The sequence below is a fragment of the Oryctolagus cuniculus genome, chromosome 13 (genome assembly GCF_964237555.1).
Source record: "Oryctolagus cuniculus chromosome 13, mOryCun1.1, whole genome shotgun sequence".
NCBI lineage: Eukaryota > Metazoa > Chordata > Mammalia > Lagomorpha > Leporidae > Oryctolagus > Oryctolagus cuniculus.
In genome coordinates this window covers 25602200-25616035 of record NC_091444.1, presented here as the reverse complement: position 1 = coordinate 25616035, position 13836 = coordinate 25602200, and the positions used below count along the sequence as shown (strand labels likewise).

General features: G+C 47.2%; 1 protein-coding gene across 2 annotated transcripts in view; it reads left to right on the top strand.

The window, feature by feature from the left end:
* Window positions 1-13836, top strand: part of KCNH1 (potassium voltage-gated channel subfamily H member 1) — a 379659-nt gene that overhangs the window by 243885 nt on the left and 121938 nt on the right. The window lies entirely within an intron of this gene.

Genomic DNA, 13836 nt, shown 5'->3' with positions numbered 1-13836 from the left:
GGACATCTGCTGATGAAGTTCATGGAGGCAGCATTTCCAGGAAATGGTAACTGCAGAACAAATTCTCTCCAGCTTGAACCATCCTCCTATTACTGTTATTTACTGAGGTTTTATTACATCTCAGATGTTGCGGCAAGCATTTCAAGTACACTATCGCGCTTATTTAAGAATGGACCTGTGAGATAATTCTTAACCCCGTCATGAGGGTGAATGGTTGACCCGAGGCTGGTAGGGGACGAGGATTCCAGGTTGCAGCTTTTGCCTTCCGAGCACTGGTTCTCATGCTCCCGCGCATCCCTCTCCTTTGCTGGATTGGTCTGTTGGCATGGCAGTGAGCAGGAACAGCTTCTTTGTTAAAATTCTTTCATTCTCATTTTACTTGAAAGAAAGTGAGACACAGCCAGACAGGTTTTCCATCCGCTGGTTCACTCCCCAGATGTCCTCAATAGCCAGGGCTGGGCCATTCTGATATCAGGAGTGGGAACTCCAGCTGGGTCACCCACGTGGATGGCAGGACTCACACAGGATGCAGGCATCCCAGACAGCATCTTCCCCTGGTGCTAAACGCCTGCCCCGTTACCTTTCCTTCCCATTGTTCCTCCTCATTTGTGCCCAGTGAGATTCCTAGCTGTGGATTTCAAGTCCTAGGAAATAAGAAATTAGAAGTTGGTTACAGTTGCCATGCCAATATAAACATTATCCTCACACTCACTCCATAATCGCATTGGAATAAGCAAAAGCAATAGCAACAACAAAGACCAAAAATACTTCATCCTAACAAAATTCGAAGTGTTGCTTTCTTGTGGACCACATAAAATGGGCTCAGGACCAAGTCTGGTCCCCTGCCTCTTCCCACACCCCCATCCTCATCTTCCGCTCATCTACTTGATGAACAGTTCGTTTAAAAACCAGCTCAGGGGGCTGGTGTTGTGGCCTAGTTCAGTAAGTCACTGCTTGTGCGGATGCTGCATCCTACACAGGTGCCAGTTCTGGTCCCCGCTGCTCTGCTTCTGATCCAGGTCCCTGCTAATGTGCCTGAGAAGGCAGCGAAAGTACTTGGGCCCCTGCCCCCAACATTGGAGACCCATATGGAGTTCCTGGGTCCCAGCTTCAGCCTGGCCCAGCCTTGGCTATTGCAGCCATTTGGGGAATGAACCAACAGATAGAAGTTCTCTCCCTGTCGTTCTGCCTTTTCAATAAAATAAATGAATAAATCTTTAAATAAAATATTTCAGCTGATGTGTTAAAGTTGTTAGCATTTATGGATTTTAGAGATTTCTTTGAAATCCTGTGTGTAATGAGTCAGGTTAGAACCTTTCTCTTTTAGACCTCAATTGTCTTATGATAAATTCGCATCTAAGCAATGAAAAGGCAATGGTCTCCATTCAGAGTTACTGACTTAACTAATTGCTGTCGATGTCTGTTGGCCGTCTCGACAAGTAACTGAGCATCTGTGTGTCCCATCTCACAGTCCTGGGTACTTGCACTTAGGATCTCAGTTCTGCCACCACCCCAGGAAAGTGATCTGGTGTTTCTTGTTCTATTGTTTGTCAATCTGACAATCCAGGAAGGAACTGGTCTTTGACTACAGCATTCTAAGTGGCTGGGCTGGAATTTCAATCCAGGAGGGTATACCTTTGAAGATTCCATCACTCTGTCCTTACACTGTGGGTATGGGAGTCACTGGGCTTGCCTGTAGGGATTTGTAGGGCTTCCTCTAATGTCGAATGTAGAAGATTCAACTCCAGAGCTCATGAGTGGCTTGGAAGCGAGAGTGTCTGCGGAAGCCTTCGGGTTCTTAGTGCCAATGCTGTGTGCACTAGTGGTCCCCTACCCTGCATAGCCCCCAGTGTGGCTTCCTCACTTAATGAGTGGTTCCCACCATCAGATGGCTGGCTCACGGGGAATTAGAGACTGTAAGGCTAGACCTTTTATTTTAAGGAAATTCGGATAACAAGAATCTTTTTCTTGTTTGGTCAAAATGATGAAGACATTAAATCTCCTTAAAATAAGCAGGAGTAAGGCATAATGTTCATGAATAATGAAATTTGGGGTTCTATCTGATTTAAAAGCGAGGACCAGAGAGGGCTTCCACTTCCTCTGTTTTCCCGAGTTGGTACCTGTGAGACTCCAGGGAAGCCAAGATAGTAGTTTGAAGGAGGAGGTAAGAGAAGGGGAGAGAGAAGATATATTTGAGTTCACATTTAGAAAATGGGCTTTGAAGGGTACAGCTGGTAAAGCCGCCGCCTACAGTGCCAGCATCCCATATATGTGCTGGTTCGAGTCCTGGCTACTCCACTTCCAATCCAGCTCTCTGATATGGCCTAGAAAAGCAGTAGAAGATGGCCCAGGTGCTTGGGTCCCTGCACCTGCATGGGAGACCCAGAGGAGGCTCCTGCCTTCAGATTGGCACAGCTCCAACAGTTGCGGCCATCTGGGGAGTGAACCAGCAGATGGAAGACCTTTCTTTCTGCCTCTGCCTCTCTATAATTTTGCCTTTCAAATAAACAAATAAACCTTAAAAAACATAGGCTTTGAGTACATAAGCATCTCTTTTCCTGTGATCTTTCTATCCCTACTCCAGAAACAGTAGATGGGGAATAATCCAACCAGCCTTGACTATGGAGAACAAATCAGAGCCCATGTTGCTTCTGTGCAGTTTGAGAACATATTCTGAGCTAAAACAAGCAATTTCAATAAAAGATAGAAAATCATAGCCTCCTGCTTCTCAAAGTTTCCAGCGGTAACAGTGCCGCCTAGAATCTTGTTGCAAACAAATTCTCAGGGTGGTGTTGTGGAGCAAAGGGTTAAGTTTCCACCTGCGATGTCACTGTCCTGTGTAGGAGCAGCAGCCTGAAGCCTGACTGTTCCACTTCCTACCTCACTCCTGCTAATGCACCTGGGGAGGCAGGAGAAGATGGCCCAAGACATGGACTCTGCCGTCCACGTGAGAGACCTGGATGGAATCCTTGGTACTGGCTGCAGCCTGGCCCAGTCCCTGTTGTTGTGGCCATCTGGGGGAATGAACCAAAGGATGGAAGATGTCTTTTTCTCCGTTCCTCCCTCTCTGTCACTCTGCCCTTTAAAAAATGAATTCTCTAAGAACTACCCGAGACCTAGTGCACCAGACACTCTGGAGGCGGGGCCCCAGGGCTGTTGTACAGGCTGTCCGGTGACTCTGACGCACAGCAGCTGGCCAGCGGATGGTCTGGTGGATTTAACGCAGTGCTAGAGTCCCGCAGGTCCGCTCGGGTGCAGGCTGCACTGCGAACCCTCTGGCTTGTCTTGGACTGCAGTTTTCCTCTCTGCCAGATAGTGATTGCACCCAGCTAGACATGCAGTTGTTATTTATCGTTACTCTTCTCTGAGCTCTCGACTTTGAAGGCTTGGAAATGACTTTTCACTCGCGCGTGGGCTGCAGCCAGCGATTCCTCACGGCTGTGCAAACCATTAATACTGCTCTTGTTAAACACGGCTGTCTGAACTCACACATTTGCATCTGATCGCTCCTGAAAGCCCGCTAAAGCAACAGCAAAGGAAGGTTGTCTCAGGGCATAAATCCATAAAGACAAAGGCAGTGAGAAGAGAGACGTCAGACAGAAAAATCGGAAAGCTGCAAAGCAGTGAATGACGTGGTAGGCTCAGTGAGGCTGCGCCCTAAGGTGGTAGAGGGGGGATCTGGGTCATATGATTCACACTAGGACTCCTGAAAGACTCAAGGTTGTTGTTGTGGCAATGAGTGCCTCTGGAAGTGCCTGAAGATGGGACCAGGAGAAAGGACTGGCTGGAATCTTGTTTAGGAAGCATTTTAACTCCCAGATGTTCTTCTTCTATGTGTCTGGATCACTGGCCCTCCCCTCTGACAAAGATGATTTATTCTGCAGTCGGTCTGGGTGGGGAGAGAGGAACACACAGGCAGGGTGGAAGGCGGAGGTAAGGGATTAGTGGAAAGCAGGGATTAAGGGAACAGGTATACACTGGACGCTGAGTGTTGCTGGCGTTCTCGGGACAGGAGAGTGTGACTTCTCTGGGGACTCTGGGCAGTCCCAAAGGACTGCCTGAAGTGGATGACGTCACGAGTTCTTCAACACAACCCCAGCTAAGCCAGCCTATGTAAATTCTCACAGTTGACAAGACCCAGTCACTTCCACAAAGACGTTCATCGCTCTCTAGGGCTTCACCTTTAAGTGTGAGCAGGCATCTAAGGGTTTCTGTATATTTTTTTAAGATTTATTTATTTGAAGAGGAGAGTAAGCGAGTGAGGGCACATCCATCTGCTGGTTTACTCTCCAAATGGCCACGATGGCTGGGGCTGGCTGGGCCAGGAACTCCATCCGGATCTCCCCATTCTGCACTGCTTTCTCAGGCACATTCGCAGGGAGCTGGATTGGAAGCAGAATAGCTGGGAGCTGAACCAGCACTCGGATATGAGATGCTAAAGTCACAGGCGGCATCTTAGCTCATTGCACCACAACGCCAGCCCCAGATTTCCGTATCTTTCTAGTATGAAAGGCAGACAAACATGCACACAAATAAACAAAGACCAAGTAAAGAGAAGAACACTTAAGGATATACCTACTATTGATATCCTCTGATGACATAAGAGGATATATATTCTATATTTATAATAAATACATATATTTATATATATAGAATATTTATATAAAATAGGATGAAATGCTATTAAAAAGGAACAGTCCAAGAACAAAACACTCAGAAAAATTATAACTGTCATAGCAAATGACAATTAAAAATATGAGAAAAGTTAAATATCTTCTAAAATGATGTAAAATGAGAGTGAAAAATTAAAAATGGGATCAGCCCGGAAGTCCAACACCTGCGTAATAGGAAGCCTGGGAAAAGGAAATAGGAAATACAGGACAAGAAATTATCAGAGAAACGATCCAAGAAAGTCTCCTGGAAGGAAAGGGCATCCGCTGGCAGCTTAAACAGGCTTCGGAGAGCCCAGCAGGATGGATAAAGATGCAGCCGTGGCAAAAGGCTCATCGGTATTAATTTTCAGGACTCTACTAAACAAGAGTTTCTAGACATTAAAAAAACAGATGTGAGATTAATAATGAAGAATGTGAATAGTTCTGACCTTTCAAAAGCTGGAGAAATGCTTCCAAAATTCTGAAAGAAATTATTTCCAATTTAGCATTCTATACTCCCTAAAGCAGTTGAGTATGACAGTAGACATGTATACCCTTTCTCTGAAAGCTACTACAGGATGTCTTCTACCAAAAAGAAGTTGTAGTAGTAGTAGTAGCAGCAGCAGCAGCAGCAGCAGCAGCAGCAAACCGAGGAAGGGGTAGGAATAAGAGACTCCAACCTGAGTAAGTGAAGCGAGTTCCCAGGATGCTGGTGAAGAAAGATTACACGGCTAGCAACGAACAATCCAGAAGCCTCCAAGAAGGATTTAAGAAAATACAATTATAGACAAATATGGTCTAATATGTTAAAAAGAGATTTGGTCATTTATGGGAGAGTCTGGAGTCAAATGAGTGATAGCAAACTAAGCAAATGAAAAACCAAAGACCATTACTAAGTACAGGGGGAATAGTTGGAGAGGAGGAGAAATAATTACGGTATATGATACCATCATGCAGCTGTGAATACCATTGTCTTAGTCATAACAATATAAACACATTGATCAAACCAAAATGACCGTAGAACCACGTTGGGAGGATGGACCACTGAGGAAAGGGATGGGAAATGAGTGTGAGGTTGGAGAGGAGGAGGGGGAGAGAAATTCTCAGGAGGTCAAATCATAGTGCTTCAAGTTGAAATATTAGCACATAGCAGTTGGAGCATGATATTCCGATATGTCCCCAAAGAGCAAAACGGTCACTAATACAATAGAAAGTTGGTGCTTCTGCACAACAGGACGTTGGATGAAAACAGAGAGGCCAAAGGACTAAGAATGGCCATTTAACTCTTTCAGGTGTGTGTGTATCCTATAGATAAAAATAGACACACTGAATTTATTTATTTATTTTTATTTTTTGACAGGCAGAGTTGTCGCTCCCCCTCTTCGTGGAGGAACGACACAGGACCCTGCGCTGTTCTTTTGTCTGCTCTGCCCTCCCCGGGTTTGCTGCTGGTTCTTCCCGGGTTGGCTACCGACCCTTCCACCTCCGTGGAAGGGCGGTTCCCCCTGCCACTTTCCCCACTTCCGCGGGGGAGCGGCACACTGCCGGCCAGCTCTCTCAGGGGCTGCTCAGGTGTTCCTTCAGATAGATGTTCCTGGTGCATGTTGTCTCTCTCCTCCTTTATAGTCCTCTTCCACCAATCCCAACTCTGCTACCCACACGCCGAGTACGCTGCTCTCCTCCAATCAGGAGCAGGATCAGCTCCTGCAGGTTATTGGTCAAACTGGAGGCAGCTGTGTAAAAGTTGTTTTACTCCTCTCCCAGCGCCATATTGTGGGAGAGCAGATGCATAGAATAAGTCTTAATTCCAGTAACTTAGTCTAGTCTGAGTTGCTCCCCACACAGAGTGGACAGTGAGAGAGAGACAAAGGTCTTTCTTTGCTGTTGGTTCACCCTCCAATGGCCGCCACGGCCGGCGCACTGCGGCCGGCGCACCGCACTGATCCGAGGGCAGGAGCCAGGTGCTTCTCCTGGACTCCCATGGGGTGCAGGGCCCAAGTACTTGGGCCATCCTCCACTGCACTCCCTGGCCACAGCAGAGAGCTGGCCTGGAAGAGGGGCAACCAGGACAGAATCCGGCGCCCTGACGGGACTAGAACCTGGTGTGCCGGCGCCGCAAGGCGGAGGATTAGCCTAGTGAGCTGCGGCGCCGGCCCACACTGAATTTAAAAAACCTTTTGTCACCCCTACCCCCTAATAGTCCATGTTTCTCTTTCTAATGAAAGTCCAGAGAATCCTATCTTATTTGTCATTGAGTGGGACCCAGAGCTCTTGCAATGGTACAAAATTAACTCTAAATTCCTTAAAGAAACAAACCCCCTCTTATCCAAATCAGTATTTTGCCTGGGGTTGGGAGGGCTCCTTTCTCCCAGTAAATCCACACTAACACAATCCCTCTCCACACTGAGGTTCAGTCTGGTGTTACAGTCACGGCAGTGCCTGCCCGTCTTGCTCCCTTCCTTCCCATATGACGTCACTCCTCTTCAGGTGATGGTTTTCTTTCCCAGCGTGACTTTGAGTATTTAAGGGTGTACCACCTTGTATACAGATATCAGTACATGTTGTCTGCATCGTTAACCCCTGCTCTGGAGACCAAGGCTTCTGTGGAATGGGAGTGTTTGGACCAGCAGTTGAGAGAGCCATAGTCCCCTGTTAGAGCTCCTGGCTTTGATGCCCAGCTAGAACTCACAGCTTCCTTTTCCCAATGCTGGAAACCCGGGCAGGCAGCAGTGATGACGACCCGAGTGATTGGGTTCTCGTCTGCCACGTGGGAGACCTGGATTAAGCTTTGACCCAGCCCAATCCCCATCATTGCAGGCACTTGGCAAGTGAGCTGGTAGATGAGAGTGTCTCTCTGTCTCTGTCTCTGTCTCTCTCTCTCTCTCTAGGTGTGTGTGTGTCTGTATCTCTAATAAGAAAAATAAGGGGCAAACATTGTGGCTCAGCTGGCTAAGTCATCACTTGGGAGTTCTGCATTCCATGTTGGAGTGCCTGGTTCAAGTCCTGTTTCTGATCTAGCTTACTCCTAGTGTGGGTCCTGGGAGGCAGCAGGTGATGGCTCAAGTACTTGAGTCCCTGCCACCCATGTGGGAGACACAGATAGTTCCTGGCTCCTGTTTTCAGCCAGGCCCAGGACCAGCTCTAGCTGTTGTAAGCATTTGGGATTTGGAGAGTGAACCAGTGGATGGAAGAACCCTCTGCCCTTTCCCTCCTCCCTCCTTCTCCCTCTGTTGCTCTGGCTTTCAAATAAATAAAATCAAGGGATTTTTGGAGCCATTACAGATGCTAGCCAAAGAAGGACCGGGTGCTGGGACAGGTCCCACATCTACCAGCAGCCAGGCTAGGTGGCTGTTGGAAACATGCCTGCTGCATCTAAGAGTCATTTTTATGATGAAAATTGGGGGCAATAAAAGCATAAATAGTTTACATTGAACATACATGGGCTGTAACTTAAGGGGAAGAATGATGCCAAGTGGAGGAAAGTCTATAGGGAGAAGGATTTGTTGCTTCTGAAATGGTTGTGGCTAGTAGTCTGGAAAGTTTATACATAACCCAGGAGGTCGTGGTGCGTGGGGTTCTGGCTTTTACATCAGGGGTTTAACGCACGCCCCAGAATGTGGCACTGTCACTCGTTGGTTTCAGCCAGTAGCTGTTTAACTGATTGACTTCCCTGATCTCTTCCCACCTTCCACCCTCTGGCCTTTATAATTAAATTTTGAACATCTCGGAATTGTTCCTTTCTCAGCGTGAAAAACATGTAATCCCATTTCATATAAAATTAGGCAAGGAGCATTGAGAGCAGAATTGTCCAATTTTAAAGTAATGATCGTTCACAATAGTAGTAATAATTGAATAATACCCTCTTGAGGACCCTTAACTTTCCAGAACGCCTCAGAAGCAGGCTAGGATGGGAGCAGCCCTGAGCCCTAAATGATTGTGTGACGTCACTGCTTTGTCTGGCCAGCACGGCAGTGTCTCGGCCACACTGCCTGGTTCACAGATCACAGACCAGAGAGCTATTCTTACCTTATTGATCTGGTGTGACTATTGTTTGAAGCTCAAGATTAAATGAGTTTTCTGGCAGCTGTCCTCTGCTCGTTGCCTGTGAAGCCTGGTTCACTCGGATCAGAAAACCGCTGAGGCAGTGCTGCCACACCAGCTTCTGAGTTAGGGCCGGAGTCGCTGGGCACAAGGCCACCTGCCCAGCCCCTGGGAGGATGGTCCTGAGCTTTCTCGATCTCAGTACTGACGTGGAGGAGGCAAGAGCTTCGACCTCATTGTTTGTGATTCTTTCTGAGCTTAGAAGAGCTGGTATCCGCATCACTCGGGCTTCTATTTCTGGACCCCTTTGTTTATGCCACTCCCTGGTAGCCTTGCGGTACCAGCAGCACCCTTTCTGATCCTTGTTTACAGCTGTCTACAGGTGCGCTCATGCCTCCAGCCCGTCGCCGACCTCTAAAATCACACATTTCTCTTAATTTTCCCTCTGCTAAGCCTGAAGATTATTTGAAAGAAATAACTGGGGCATCCGTCCAACAGGAGAGTATTTATCAATAAAAAGGAAAGAACTATTATTGATACATGCAACAACTTGGGTGGGTCTCAAGGGTCTTTGATGGGACGAAATGATCAGTCTCAGAAGGCTATGTACTCTATGATTTTATTTAGATAGCACTCTTTGGATGACATAATGCAGACGACAGGCCATTGTAGATTGTAGTTGTCTGTGAGGGATGGGGTTAGTGTGATTCTTTTTTTTTTTTTTTTTGACAGGCAGAGTGGACAGTGAGAGAGAGAGAGAGACAGAGAGAAAGGTCTTCCTTTGCCATTGGTTCACCCTCCAATGGCTGCCACGGCTGGCACGCTGCAGCTGGTGCACCGCGCTGATCCAAAGGCAGGAGCCAGGTGCTTCTCCTGGTCTCCCATGGGGTGCAGGGCCCAAGCACCTGGGCCATCCTCCACTGCACTCACTGGCCACAGCAGAGAGCTGGCCTGGAAGAGGGGCAACCGGGACAGAATCCGGCGCCCCGACCGGGACTAGAACCTGGTGTGCCGGCGCCGCTAGGTGGAGGATTAGCCTAGTGAGCCATGGCGCCAGCCAAGTGTGATTCTAAAGAAGTCTGAGGGAGGTCTTTGTGACAATGGGATAGTCCTGGTTACGTGAATCTACACATATCATGAGATGACACAGAACCACACATAGACTCTATCATGATGTCCATCTGTGTGCACTGGGTACAGAAGATGTAACTAAGGGAGGAAATTCGGTGACAGGTACACAGAATCTCTCTGTATTGTCTTTGCAATTTCCTATGAATTTCAAATTATTTCTAAAACATTCCTTTTTTTAAAAAATTAAATACTGATGCATGCAACAACACAAATGAATCTCAAAATAATTATGCTTAATGAAAAATGCCGAAGTATGAAAGAAAAAAATAAAGACTACATCAACACTAAAAGCTTTTGGTCTTGCAAACAATACCAACAAGAAAATTTATTTATTTGAAATCCACTAGGAGGTAGCAGCTGAAGCTCATTAGGACACCAGTAATCAAGCAGGCAGATGTTTTAGTAGTGTTGGTGAGGATGTGGAGACATTGGAACCTTCATTCCTGGCTGGTGGGAGATAGAAGTTGGTAAAGCTGCTTTGGAAAATTATCCGGCAGTTTCCCAGACAGGTTTAACCTGGTTATCGTGTGAGCCAGCAACTCACTCCTGGGTAATCCCCAAGAGAATAGAAATTATGTCTACATAAAAAATCTGTACTTGAATGTTCGTAGTAACATAACTCATGGGGCTGGCGCTGTGGCGCAGTAGGTTAATCCTCCGCCTGCAGTGCCAGCATCCCATATGGGCACCAGTTCTAGTCCCAGCTTCTCCTCTTCCAATCCAGCTCTCTGCTATGGCCTGGGAAAGCAGTAGAAGATGGTCCAAGTTCTTGAGCCTCTGTACCCGCGTTGGAAACCCGCACAAAGCTCCTGGCTCCTGGCTCTGGACTGGTGCAGCTCCAACCATTCTGGCTAAATGGGGAGTGAACCAGCAGACAGAAGACCTTTCTTTCTGTCTCTCCCTCTCCCTCTCACTGTCTGTAACGCTCTCAAATAAATAAATAAAATCTTAAAAAAACATAATTCATAATAATGAAAAGGTGGAAACAGTCCAAATGCTCATGACTGAGTGAATCTGTGACCTGTAGAATGTCCACATAATGAAATATTATTCAGCACTATAAAGGAATGAAATACTGATGCATGCTACAGCGTGAATATGTCGCTCCCCCGCCTCCGCGGAGGAACGACACCGGACCCTGCGCTGTTCTCTTTCACCGGCCCTTCCCGGGTTTGCTGCCGCTCCCTGCCTCTGCGGAGGAGCGGCACCCCCGCCGCCACTCCCCACTCCCCGCCCCCTTCTCGGAGGAGCGGCACCTGCGAGCTCTCCGACTGGCTCTCTCAGGGGGGCGTGGCCGCACATGCTCTCTCCCCCTTTTAAGGGGTTGGGCCAGGAATCAGCTAATTGACGAGGCAGCTGTGTGAGATTTGTTTACTCTCTCTCAGCGCCATATGATGGGAGATCAGATGCATAGAGTTAGTCTTAATAGTCTCAGTGGTCTAGTCCAGTCTCGGTAGTTTCAGTACTTATTTGTTCATAGTCTCAGTACTTATTTGGCTCCCGGGCGCCCCGCCATGTTGCGGGAGACCGGCCCTGCACCCCACAGAATAGACCTTGAAAACCATGCTGTGTGAAAGAAACTAGTCCCAGAAGGCCACACACTGTGCGGTTGTAATTTATATGAGATGTCCAGGATATGCAAATCCACGGAGACTGAGAGTGGAATAGTGGTTGCTTGATGCTAGGGGATTTTGGGGAAAATGGAGAATGATTGGCAATATGTGTGAGATTTCTTCTTGGCATGAAAATATTCTGGACTCTGGTTCTGGCAAACATTGTACAACCCTGTAAATATACCAAAAACACTGGATCTTATGCTTAAAGGTGATACACAACAACCCCTAAATCTGGTTGAAGGAGTTGCTTTAGAAACCTCCAAAATGGGGCAGTTTGTGTGATATACAGAAAACTACTTGCTGATGTTGGGGCGGTGAGAGAAAGGAGGTGTTAGAGTGCAGAGCAAGGAGCTGTGCACTCTCGCTGAACTCAGGTTCCCTGAGAAGGTTCTTAGAGATGGAAGCTGGGGTTTGACAGGTGCGTGGTCAGCTCATGTTCAAGTTCCTGTTGGTCTGTGATGCTGGTGGCCTTCCTTGAGTGGCTGTGTTCTTTGTGATGGAAGAGTGGGCTTTGCCAGCCTGGGGGCTACATGCAGGTGGTAATTACTTTCTGCTCCAGGCCTGGAATTCCAGGAAAAGAAAACTCCTTAGTACAAAACTGAACATTGGCAAAACAAATCGCCACCTGAGTCCTGTGATAAACGCACCACTCCCTCAATTCAGTGAGTTAATTTTAGTAAGAGGGTGATTTGTAATAAGCAAAGCAAAGCAGACCAAGCAAAAACAGGGCAAGGACTCCTTAGGTTACGGCAGGGAGGCTGGGAGGCTGGGAGGCTGGGACCTTTTGGTATCCAGCACCTGCATTCAAGGCACTGTACAAGGGTTGGTTTCAAGGACCTTCCTGATACGGTGTCTAAATTATATCTTAATAAAGATGTTTCAAAAGGGGAAAATACTATATGATTCTTTCTATGGAAAATTCTGGAAAATGTGAGTAAAGAGAGCAGTGATTGCTAGGGGCTAGGAGACTTCAGAGGGACCTGACAAAGCTTTTGGGGGTGATGGGTATGTTCACTGTCTTGATTGTGGTGATGGTTGTATGAGTGTATACTTATGTCAAGACTTAGCAACTTATATACTTTAAATGTGTGGTTCATTGTCTATCAACTCCTTAAAAACAATAAAACCAAAGCAAAAAAAAAATGTGAAATTCACTGTTCTGACATTCACTAAGTCCTAGCGTAGTATTACAGCCCAGGGTTACAATGGCGTGGGAAGGATGGGGCCAGCTTTCAAACACCTCATTCTCTCGGGAGACAGGCAAAGATGGAAGGCTGTTATTGCACAGTCGTGTGACTCAAGCTCCATAGAAATGTGCCTTGAGTTAGAGTTATCCTCATGGTGACAGAAGGAGAGAGAAGGCTTCCTGGAAGTAGGAACTCCTGAAGTCAGCCTTGGACAGCAAATGGGAATTGGAGATGGGAGGTGGAGTTTTGTGATGACGTCATGATTCTCTTTGGAGATCTTAGCTAGGGGGAGCAGTAGGAACAAATGGACCAAGTTCTATCTCAGAAAGGACCTGAGTTTTTTCTCACCTTATTAAAGCCACACTTCTACCCAGGGCCACAGCACTGTGAGGTCGATCATTGTCTTGACAGAAAGTACAAAACAGGACTTAGCAAGGATGTAACAATAAGTACCAAACAAGGATTTAACAGCAAGTGCAGGGGAAGGCATCGCCACCCCTCATTGCCCTCTGCAGACTTGCTGTTGTTAATGTGTGATTGTACGTTCAACGTCTGTCTTCTCACTGCATGAGGACGGAGTGTCTTCTTTACCATCCTGTCCCAGGGAGGTAGCCCAGTGTTGGGCGCAGAGCAGAGCTTGGTAAAGATTGTTTGCTGGTAGGTTTGGATTTGGACTGGTTCGAAGCACCTGAGCACATATTTGACAGGTGGCCTTGGGCAAGGTTCAGCCCAGGCCAGCGAGAAGAACTTTAAAGTGGGACTGGGCATGTCACGTAGTGGGTAAGGTGCGTGTCCCTTGGCAGAATACCCGGGTTTCTCTCCTAGTTCTAGCTGCTGACTCCAGCTTCCTGCTAATGCAGACCCTAGGAAGCACCAGTGAGAGCTCAAGTAATTGGGTCCCTGCTGCCTATGTGGGAAACATGGATTGAGTTTCCAGCTCCTGGCTTTGTCCTGGCCCTGTCCAGTGTTGGCTGTGATGGGCATTTGGAGAGAGAACCAGTGGATGGGAACTTAATCTCTGGTTATCTCTCTCATTGTATCCCTGCTTCTCAAGAAAAGAAAAAAAAAAGAAAAAAGAAAAGAAAATCCACAAAGAATGGCCTCCAAATTAGGCACATCTGCTAAAAACATAAAGTATAAAGTGAAGCAATATGAACCCCAACCATCCGCATCCTAGCTCTGCCCCAACCCTCCCCCAGCCTTGCCAGT